At 41.7% G+C, this 11,997-nt stretch overlaps 3 non-coding genes across 3 annotated transcripts; all 3 read right to left on the bottom strand.

Moving 5' to 3' along the window:
• Window positions 1–917: 917 nt before the first annotated feature.
• TRNAV-CAC lies at window positions 918–990 on the bottom strand. Its single transcript has one exon. It is a non-coding gene; the product is annotated as a tRNA-Val (tRNA).
• Window positions 991–8,200: 7,210 nt separating this feature from the next.
• On the bottom strand, window positions 8,201–8,273 carry TRNAV-UAC. Its single transcript has one exon. It is a non-coding gene; the product is annotated as a tRNA-Val (tRNA).
• Window positions 8,274–11,489: 3,216 nt separating this feature from the next.
• Window positions 11,490–11,562, bottom strand: TRNAV-CAC. Its single transcript has one exon. It is a non-coding gene; the product is annotated as a tRNA-Val (tRNA).
• Between the last annotated feature and the right edge of the window lie 435 nt (window positions 11,563–11,997).

Below are 11,997 nucleotides of genomic sequence, written 5' to 3' on the forward strand. Positions count from 1 at the left end.
ATCAATACCCAACACATCTTCTCACCTGTTGTGCAGCATCTTTTACCCACCGAAAGGTGACATCCATCTATGGATGCATTAACTCGCTCAGTCTCTGCAAACCCAACCTGCTTGAAAACATAACCTGGGCACACGCAATACTCTGTCAAGTGTCAGTGCACAATTCTACCATATTGCAGTCTGTCTGCAATTTGCAAAATGATGCATTAGTTTTACCGTAATACCTCTTAACTTGTTTTTAAGGAGACATAACAAACATACGACGCACGTCAGACATCTTTCCCACGGTATTAGCACAAAGCTTATTGATGGTATCACCAAGGGGATGACAATATTTTACGCTGCTTAAATCTCTGGCTTTTGAATTTGTAGCTCAATGGAGAGGTTTCCTTTTTTGTTGTACTTTTGCAGGAGTCAGGCCGATCTCTCTCTGTTGCGCAATCGGTTAGCAGTTGTGGTTTTTGACTGAAAAGTTGGTGGTTCGAGCCCACTCAGGGATACTGCTATTCTAGAGACCTCTGGTTCTGCTTTGTTAATAAGCTGCTTTTCCAGACCGTATTTGGGGAACTGGGTTAGGCTGCCCAGTGATCTACCTGCCAGAGGCTTTCTGGTCACCTACCAACATGTAAACAAGTTGCTAAAAGAGCATCTGTTTTCTTTTAAAATACTTACGTCTGTGCATTTAAACGCATTTTGAACGTAATCTACAAAATGTTGACAGTGTTTTCTGTGACCTTGCAATCCATGCATCAGCTGATATATTGTCGCACAACAGAGCAGGATTTTCTCAATTGAAGGAGTTTATCTGAAACAATCAAGAGCACATTAAAAGGTATCTGAAACCACAAATTTACTGGAATTGAATCGGTTTTCTTTCGTCACACCTGCCCCAATTTCCTTATCTTGCACTAGCATAATGGTTCCACTGGGGATCGAACCTAGGACCTTCTGCGTGTGAAGCAGACGTGATAACCACTATACTACAGAACCTACTCAATCAAATCTGAAACATCTCGCTCTGTCTCTTGCTAGCTAGCAGGCTAACTGTCTATCTATCTATGCGTACACGCATACACACATATAGCTGTTGCTGTAGATGGAGCGGCATATAGGTTGACAGATTTATATGTGTGCACACACACACGCACGCATACACACATGAGGGCCTGCACTGGTCTATCGACTCTTTGCAGCCATGACTTCCTCGACTCAAACCTATGCGAGAAATAGCTGGAAGTTAGTTTCCACGTGTAAGACGTGTACAGTGTAGCACGCTGCAAAATAAATAGAATACATGACATCTGCAGTAATTAATGAATATATTTAAAGTGCGCTGAACAGTGAGGGCAACTTATTTAAAGAGGTCACCGAGCGAGAGACGCAGTAGGAGAAATATGTTGAGAACAGCAATCTTTCAAGTCGCTGCGCTACACCTTACCCCTTATACTAGGTCCGACACCATGTTGAGCTACAGCACTACAGCTAGGGGCTGACTATCTGGAAATCTATGCTGTACCACTGCTGAAAAGCAGTGAGAGGAAGCAGGAAGCTTGTGGCAGCGGGTTGACAGCTAGTTAACAGGCCTGCAGTCAAGGGGACTGTTAAGGAGTCAAACCAAGCTGAAATGCCCCATTGTCCCATCGGTAGGTCTGGTTGAGTCACTTGCTCCATCTAATGCAATCAGCAAAGGAAGTTTGTCAGAATCAAACCACATACCATAGAAATTAATAGTCAATAGAAGTATTAATAGGTTATTAATAGTTCACAGATGTGTTCCGGTGCTCTGATGAGAGACATACCAAAAGAAAGATGCATGCTCCCTGTCAGGGAATTGAATCCCAGTCTCCCGCGTGACAGGCGGGGATACTCACCACTATACTAACGAGGGAGGCAGTCGGTTGCCCTGCTGTATAATTGGAGTCAGGTTGATAGGGTTAAGACGGGTGACTGTGGCTTCCATAATTTCTTCTACTGGTGTCTCAAATGGCAGTTAGACTTTAGCAGCTTAAAACTGCATAGCACATTTCCCGTTTACTCAATAAAGTGAGGTGATCTGCGAATGAATACAGTTTTCATAGCTACATGTGGGGAAGAGTTGTTGCACTTGAAAATGACCTGTGACACTGGACTGAAAATGAGATATCAACCAAAAGAGATGGAAATAGATGTTTTGAATTCAGAGCTTTTCTCAGCCTTCAGCTGGAAGAATGAATGAATGAATGAATGAATGAATGAATGAATGAATGAATGAATGAATGAATGAATGCATGCATGTTCTAACCGAAGACAGCTTCTTGTCTCTGAAGCTGCTCTGTCCGTGTCTTAAGTGCTTGTGACACTAAGGAAATGGCAGGCAAGAAAGTAATGTGGAGTTCTAGAATGTGCGATGTCAGGATGCAAACTGATGACCATTTGAGATGCCAGCCAATGCGAAAGACATAACAAGGACTGCATCATAGTGGACTGCGATCAAGCAAGGAGAAGACAGAATGAGCATGTCATCATAACAGAGGGAGAGCTACCACCTACTCAGCTGCAACTGATACTAATTAAAGTATAAAAATTGCTGTGGATGAGACAAAGACACATACACTAGCTTGACTGAAACTAGAAGAGAAAAGAAATATCAAAACTGACAAAATCCAAATAAACAAGAAAAGAAAAAAGCGACACTGACCGGGCTTCCTTTGATAAGAGACGAGGAGTTTGTTAAGATTACAGTGAGCAGCACAAAAACAAAAAAAAAAAACTCAGCAATGTTTTGAAAATGAAGAAAGCTGTGACGTCTATATTGAGCCACAAGACCTCCTCTTTCCAAATCCCTTCCATCACAGAGAAAGAACTACAGGTAAAAAAAAAAATGCATGGTGAAGCATGGCATTTTGGGAATGCTAATGAGCCGGTGCAACAAGTTTGTTTTTCAGTAGTTACTCTTTTCAGTTTGTCGAATAAACAGATTGCTCTTTCTGCTCAGGCATCCTGTCTGCTCAGCGGTGACTCTTTAATTAAAAAACTGGCAAAAAGAATTGAACAGTGAAATGTCACCCCATTAGCTGATTAGCATACCCAAGAAGCCATGCTTCAGCTCCGTGTTACACACTGAAACTTTTCCTCAGGTTGTCTTAGAATTTTAAAAGCCAGATTTCTTACGCATGTCAGCCTGCCCGCTTATGGTGTTTTGTCCTGCAGTGCTTCATCTTTTGTCCCCAAGACTCTACTGGAGGGGATGCTCTACATCTGGACATCTCGCCAGAATTATATCCATTTCCAATAAAGGTAAGTGCATCTGGCCACAACTTAATAGCTACTGCCCTGACTTTGTTTGCTCTTTTGTGCCAGCTCTACAGGTTTAGTTGATGTGCTTTGCTACCTGTGATATAGATAACTTTAAAAATAAGTAAAGATCTGTGTGCTCCATTGCCACTTAAATTTCATTTGCTCTTATCCTGCCTTACATTTTCCTTTTTAATCAATACCCAGTGCATCTTGTTACCTCCTGTGCAGTATATTTACCCACTGACAGGTGACAGCCATCTATGGATGTGAAAACTTGCGCAGTCTCTGCAAACCCAACCTGCTGGAGAACCTAAACTGGGCACCTGCAACATTCTGCCAAGTGTTGATGCACAATTCTACCATATTGCAGTCTGTGCGCAACTGCAAAATGATGCATTAGTCTTACTGTAATACCTCTTAACTTGTTTTTAAGGAGACATAACATACAATGCACATCAGACATTTTTCTCGTAGTATTAACACAAAGTTTATTCATAATATCACCAGGGGGGTGACGATATCTTACGCCGTTTAAATCTCTGGCTTTTGAATTTGTAGCGCGATGGAGAGGTTTCCCTTTTTGTTGCACTTTTGCAGGGGTTAGGCTGACGTCTCTGTGATGCGATCAGTTAGCACGTTCAGCTGTTGACCGAAAGGTTGGTGGGTCAAATCCACTCAGGGATGCTGCCTCTTGCTACTGCAGAGACCTCAGGTTCTGACCTATATATAAGACACTTTTTCAGACCGTACTTTGGGGCTCTGAGGAATCTGGATTAGGCTGCCTGGTTATCGACCTGCCATACGCCTTGTGGTCACCTACCAACTTGTAAACATGTTACTAAGAGAGCAGCTGTTTTCTTTTAAAATACTTACATCTGTGCATTTAAACACATTTTGAATGTAATCTACAAAATGTTGACAGTTGTTTCTGTGACCTTGCAATCCATACATCAACTGATATACTGCCACACAACAGAGCAGGATTTTCTCAATTGAAGTAGTTTATCTGAAGCAATCAAGAGCACATTAAACGGTACCTCAAACCGTGAACTTAGTTCTTGGAATCGAATCTGTTATTCTTTATCATGCCTACCCTAATTTTCTTATCTTGCACTGGCATAATGGTTCCATTGGGGATCGAACCCAGGACCTTCTGCGAATAAAGCAGATGTGATAACGACTACACTACAGATCTATGCACTTACCTACAAAACATCTTGCTCTGTCTCTAGCTTGCTAGCAAGCCAGCTAGCTAGCTAGCTAGCTCTCTGTCTGCCTATCTATACATACATATAGCTATTGCTGTAGATGGCGAGGCAGATAGATTAGAAGATTTATATGTGTGCACACACGCGCGCACGTATATACACATGCGGGCTTGCGCTGGTCTAGTGTCTCTTTGCAGCCATGACTTCCTTGACTAAACTTATACAACAAATAGCTCAAAGTCAGTTTCCATGTGTAAGACGTATACAGTGCAGCACGCTGCAAAATAAATAGAATACATGACATCTGCAGTAATTGATGAATATATTTAAAATGTGCTGAACAGTGTGGGCAACTTATTTACAGAGGTTACTGAGGGAGAGATCCGGTAGGAGAAATATGTCGAAAACAGCAATCTTTCAAGTTGCTGAGCTACACCTTACCCCTTATACTAGGTCTGACATCATGATGAGCTACAGCACTACAGGCAGGGGCTGACTATCTGAAAATCTATGCTGTACCCACTGCTGAAAAGCAGTGCTAGAAAGCAGGAAGCTTGTGGCAGCGGGCTGACAGCTAGTTAACAAGCCTGCAGTCAAGGGGACTGTTAAGGAGTCAAACCAAACAAAAATGCCCCATTGTCCCATTGTTCCAAAGATAGGTCTGGTTAAGTCATTTGCTCCAGCTAATGCAGTCAGTAAAGGAGGTTTGTCAGAACGGAACGCCGTACCGTAGAAATAAATAGAACTATTAATAGTTCGCAGGCGTGATCCAGTGTTCTGATGAGAGACAAACTCAAATAAAATCACATGCTTCCCGTCAGGGAATCGAATCCTGGTGACACGCGTGATGGGGGGGGGATACTCACCACTACATTAAAGAGGAAGACGGTCACTTACCCTGTTGTAAAATGGGAGTCAGGTCGATAGGGTTAAGATGGTGAATGTGACTTCCATAATTCCTTCTACTGGTATTTCAAATGGCAGTTTGACTTTAGCAGCTTAAAACTGCATAGCACATTTCTCTTTTACTGAATAAAGTGAGGTAATCTGTGAATGAATAAATTTTTCATAGCTACGTGGGGGGATGAGTAGTTGCACTTGAAAATGACCTGTGACGCTGGACTGAAAAGAAGATGTGTTCCAGTGCTCTGATGAGAGACATACCAAAAGAAAGATGCATGCTCCTTGTCAGGGAATTGAATCCCAGTCTCCCGTGTGACAGGCGGAGATACTCACCACTATAATAACGTGGAAGGCAGTCGGTTGCCCTGCTGTACAATTGGAGTCAGGTTGATAGGGTTAAGACTGGTGACTGTGGCTTCCATAATTTCTTCTACTGGTGTCTCAAATGGCATTTAGACTTTAGCAGCTTAAAACTGCATAGCACATTTCCCGTTTACTCATTAAAATGAGGTGATCTGTGAATGAATACAGTTTTCATAGCTACATGTGGGGAAGAGTTGTTGCACTTGAAAATGACCTGTGACACTGGATTGAAAATGACATATCAACCAAAAGAGATGGAAATAGATGTTTTGAATTCAGAGCTTTTCTCGGCCTTCAGCTGGAAGAATGAATGAATGAATGAATGAATGAATGAATGCATGCATGTTTTAACCAAAGACAGTCTCTTGTCTCTGAAGCTGCTCTGTCCGTGTTTTAAGTGCTTGTGACACTAAGAAAATGGCAGGCAAGAAAGTAATGTGGAGTTCTAGAATGTGCGATGTCAGGATGCAAACAGATGACCATTTGAGATGCCAGCCAATGCGAAAGACATAACAAGGACTGCATCATAGCGGACTGCGATCAAGCAAGGAGAAGATATAATGAGCATGTCATCATGACAGAGAGAGTGATGCCACCTACTCAGCTGCAACTGATACTAATTAAAGTATAAAAATTGTTGTGGATGAGACAGAGACACGAGCTTGACTAAAACTAGAGAGAAAAAGAAATATCAAAACTGACAACATCCAAATAAACCAGGAGAAAAAAAAGATTACACCGGCCGGGCCTCCTTTGATAAGAGACGAGGAGTTTGTTAAGATTACGGTGAGCAGCACAAAAACAAAAAAAAAAAAACTCAGCAATGTTTTGAAAATGAAGCAAGCTGTGATGTCTATATTGAGCCACAAGACCTCCTCTTTCCAAATCCCTTTCATCACAGAGAAAGAACTACAGGTAAAAAATAAATTCATGGTGAAGCATGACATTTTGGGAATGCTAATGAGCCGGTGCAACAAGTTTGTTTTTCAGTAGTTACTCTTTTCAGTTTGTCGAATAAACAGATTGCACTTTCTGCTCAGGCATCCTGTCTGATCAGCGGTGACTCTTTAATTAAGAAACTGGCAAAAAGAATTGAACAGTGAAATGTCACCCCATTAGCTTATTAGCATACCCAAGAAGCCATGCTTCAGCTCCGTGTTACACACTGAAACTTTTCCTCAGGTTGTCTTAGAATTTTAAAAGCCAGATTTCTTACGCATGTCAGCCGGCCCACTTATGGTTTTTGTCCTGTAGTGCTTCATCTTTTCTCCCCAAGACTCTACTGGAGGGGATGATTTACATCTGGACATCTCGCCAGAATTATATCTATTGTCAATGAAGGTAAGCGCATGTGGCCACAACTTAATAGCTACTGTCTTGACTTTGTATGCTGTTTTGTGCCAGCTCTACTAGTTTAGTTGATGTGCTCTGCCACCTGTGATGTAGTTAACTCTCAAACATCTGTGTGCTCCACTGTCACTTAGATTTCATTTGCTCCTATCCTGCCTTACATTTTCCTTTTTAGTCAATACCCAGTGTATCTTGTTACCTCCTGTGCAGTATATTTACCCACCGACAGGTGACAGCCATCTATGGATGTGTAAACTTGCGCAGTCTCTGCAAACCCAACCTGCTGGAGAACCTAAACTGGGCACCTGCAACACTCTGCCGAGTGTCGATGCACAATTCTACCATATTGCAGTCTGAGTGCAACTGCAAAATGATGCATTAGTCTTACTGTAATACCTCTTAACTTGTTTTTAAGGAGACATAACATACAACGCACATCAGACATTTTTCTCGTAGTATTAACACAAAGCTTATTCATAATATTACCAGGGGGATGATGATATCTTATGCCATTTAAATCTCTGGCTTTTGAATTTGTAGCGTGATGGAGAGGTTTCCCTTTTTGTTGCACTTTTGCAGGGGTTAGGCCGCCGTCTCTGTGATACGATCGGTTAGCACGTTCAGCTGTTGACCGAACGGTTGGTGGGTCGAATCCACTCAGGGATGCTGCCTCTTGCTACTGCAGAGACCTTAGGTTCTGACCTATTTATAAGACACTTTTTCAGACCGTACTTTGGGGCTCTGAGGAATCTGGATTAGGCTGCCTGGTTATCGACCTGCCAGAGGCCTTGTGGTCACCTACCAACTTGTAAACAAGTTACTAAAAGAGCAGCTGTTTCCTTTTAAAATACATCTGTGCATTTAAACACATTTTGAATGTAATCTACAAAATGTTGACAGTTGTTTCTGTGACCTTGCAATCCATACATCAACTGATATACTGACACACAACAGAGCAGGATTTTCTCAATTGAAGTAGTTTATATGAAGCAATCAAGAGCACATTAAAAGGTACCTCAAACTGTGAACTTAGTTCCTGGAATCGAATCTGTTATTCTTTATCACTCCTACCCTAATTTTCTTATCTTGCACTGGCATAATGGTTCCACTGGGGATCAAACCCAGGACCTTCTGCATGTAAAGCAGACATGATAACCACTACACTACAGAACCTATATGCTTATTTATAAAACATCTCACTCTGTTTCTAGCTAGCAAGCAAGCCAGCTAGCTAGCTAGCTAGCTGTCTGTCTGCCTATCTATACATACATATAGCTATTGCTGTAGATGGAGAGGTAGATAGGTTGGAAGATTTATATGTGTGCACACATGCGCGCACGTATATACACATGCGGGCGTGCGCTGGTCTAGTGTCTCTTTGCAGCCATGACTTTCTTGACTAAACTTATACAACAAATAGCTCAAAGTCAGTTTCCATGTGTAAGACGTATACAGTGTAACACGCTGCAAAATAAATAGAATACATGACATCTGCAGTAATTGATGAATATATTTAAAATGTGCTGAACAGTGTGGGCAACTTATTTACAGAGGTTACTGAGGGAGAGACCTGGTAGGAGAAATATGTCGAAAACAGCAATCTTTCAAGTTGCTGAGCTACACCTTACCCCTTATACTAGGTCTGACATCATGATGAGCTACAGCACTACAGGCAGGGGCTGACTATCTGAATATCTATGCTGTACCCACTGCTAAAATGCAGTGACAGAAAGCAGGAAGCTTGTGGCAGCGGGCTGACAGCTAGTTAACAAGCCCGCAGTCAAGGGGACTGTTAAGGAGTCAAACCAAACAAAAATGTCCCATTGTCCCATTGTTCCAAAGACAGGTCTGGTTAAGTCACTTGCTCCAGCTAATGCAGTCAGTAAAGGAGGTTTGTCAGAACGGAACGCCGTACCGTAGAAATAAATAGAACTATTAATAGTTTGCAGGCGTGATCCAGTGTTCTGATGAGAGACAAACTCAAATAAAATCACATGCTTCCCGTCAGGGAATCGAATCCTGGTGTCACGTGTGACGGGGGGGGGGATACTCACCACTACATTAAAGAGGAAGACGGTCACTTACCCTGTTGTAAAATGGGAGTCAGGTCGATAGGGTTAAGATGGTGAATGTGACTTCCATAATTCCTTCTACTGGTATTTCAAATGACAGTTTGACTTTAGCAGCTTAAAACTGCATAGCACATTTCTCTTTTACTGAATAAAGTGAGGTAATCTGTGAATGAATAAATCTTTCATAGCTACGTGGGGGGATGAGTAGTTGCACTTGAAAATGACCTGTGATGCTGGACTGAAAATAAGATAGCCAAAAGAGAGGGAAATAGATGTTTTAAATTCAGAGCTTCTCTCAGCCTTCAGCTGAATGAATGAATGAATGAATGCATGTACTAACTGAAGAGAGTCTCTTGTGTCTGAAGTTGCTCTGTCCGTGTCTTAAGTGCTTGTGACACTAAGGAAATTGCAGGCAAGAAAGTAATGTGGAGTTCTAGAATGTGTGATATCAGCACACAAAGCGATGACCATTTGAGATGCCAGCCAATAAAAAAGACATAACAAGGACTGCATCACAATGGATGGTGATCAGCAGGGAAAATGCATAATGATCATGGCATCATGACAGAGAGTGATGCCACCTACTCAAATGCAAGTGATACTAACTAAACTGTAAAAATTGCTGTGGGAGAAACAGACACAAACATAAGAATAACAAAAACTAGAGGAGAGAAAAATATATAAAGCTGACAACATCCAATCAAATCAAGAGGGAGGGGAAAAAAAAGCCATGCCTCGGGCTTCCTTCAATAAGACATGAGGAATTTTTTTATGACTAAGGGGAGCAGCAAAAAAAAAACAAACAAAAAAAAAAAAAAAAAAAAAAACTCAGCAATGTTTTGAAAATGAAGAAAAGTGAGACGACGTGTATACTGAGCCACAACACCTTCTCTTTCCAAATCCCTTTCAAGACAGAGAAAGACCTACAGGTAAAAAGATGCACGGTGAAGCATGGCATTTTGGGAATGCTAATGAGCTGGTGCAACAAGTTTGTTTTTCAGTAGTTATTCTTTTCAGTTTGTTAATGTCACTCCATTAGCTGATTAGCATACCCAAGAAGCCATGCTTCAGCTCCGTGTTACACACTGAAACTTTTCCTCAGGTTGTCTTAGAATTTTAAAACCAGGTTTCTTATGCATGTTAGCCTGCAAGCTTATGGTGTTTTGTCCTGCAGTGCTTCATTCTTTGTCCCCAAGACTATACTGGAGGCGAAGCTCTACATCAGGACATCTCGCCAGGGGCATATCTGTTTCCTGTGATGGTGAGTGAGTATGGGCACCAGCTAATAGCTTTTTTTCTTGAGGTGGGTTTAAAAAAAATAAAATAAAAATTGTGTGCTCTCCTTGGTACTTCTGCTTTACTATCATCTGCTTCTACCCTGCCTTACATTTTCCTTTCAATCAATACCCAACACATCTTCTCACCTGTTGTACAGCATTTTTTACCCACCGAAAGGTGAAATCCATCTATGGATGCATTAACTCGCTCAGTCTCTGCAAACCTAACCTGCTTGAAAACATAAACTGGGCACATGCAATACTCTGCCAAGTGTCAGTGCACAATTCTACCATATTGCAGTCTGTCTGCAATTTGCAAAATGATGCATTAGTCTTACCGTAATACCTCTTAACTTGTTTTTAAGGAGACATAACAAACATACGACGCACATCAGACATCTTTCCCACGGTATTAGCACAAAGCTTATTGATGGTATCACCAAGGGGATGACAATATTTATGCTGCTTAAATCTCTGGCTTTTGAATTTGTAGCTCAATGGAGAGGTTTCCTTTTTTGTTGTACTTTTGCAGGAGTCAGGCCAATCTCTCTGTTGCGCAATCTGTTAGGAGTTGTGGCTTTTGACTGAAAAGTTGGTGGTTCGAGCCCACTCAGGGATACTGCTACTCTAGAGACCTCTGGTTCTGCTTTGTTAATAAGCTGCTTTTCCTGACCGTATTTGGGGAACTGAGTTAGGCTGCCCGGTGATCTACCTGCCAGAGGCTTTCTGGTCACCTACCAACATGTAAACAAGTTGCTAAAAGAGCATCTGTTTTCTTTTAAAATACTTACATCTGTGCATTTAAACGCATTTTGAACGTAATCTACAAAATGTTGACAGTGTTTTCTGTGACCTTGCAATCCATGCATCAACTGATATATTGCCGCACAACAGAGCAGGATTTTCTCAATTGAAGTAGTTTATCTGAAACAATCAAGAACACATTAAAAGGTATCTGAAACCACAAATTTAGTTACTGGAATTGAATCGGTTTTCTTTCGTCACACCTGCCCCAATTTCCTTATCTTGCACTAGCATAATGGTTCTACTGGGGATCAAACCCAGGACTTTCTGCGTGTGAAGCAGACGTGATAACCACTACATTACAGAACCTACCCAACCACATCTGAAACATCTCGCTCTGTCTCTTGCTAGCTAGCAAGCCAGCTAGCCGGCTAGCTGTCTATCTATCTATGCATACACGCATACACACGTATAGCTGTTGCTGTAGATGGAGCGGCAGATAGGTTGACAGATTTATATGTGTGCACACACACGCGCACGCATACACACATGCGGGCCTGCACTGGTCTATCGACTCTTTGCAGTCATGACTTCCTCGACTCAAAACTTATAGGAGAAATAGCTGGAAGTTAGTTTCCATGTGTAAGAAGTGTACAGTGTAGCACGCTGCAAAATAAATAGAATACATGACATCTGCAGTAATTAATGAATATATTTAAAGTGCACTGAACAGTGAGGGCAACTTATTTACAGAGGTCACCGAGCGAGAGACGCGGTAGGAGAAATATGTCGAGAACAGCAATC

This window comes from Protopterus annectens, chromosome 2.part1 (assembly GCF_019279795.1).
Source record: "Protopterus annectens isolate FY-2018-M chromosome 2.part1, PAN1.0, whole genome shotgun sequence".
NCBI classification, from domain to species: Eukaryota; Metazoa; Chordata; order Ceratodontiformes; family Protopteridae; genus Protopterus; species Protopterus annectens.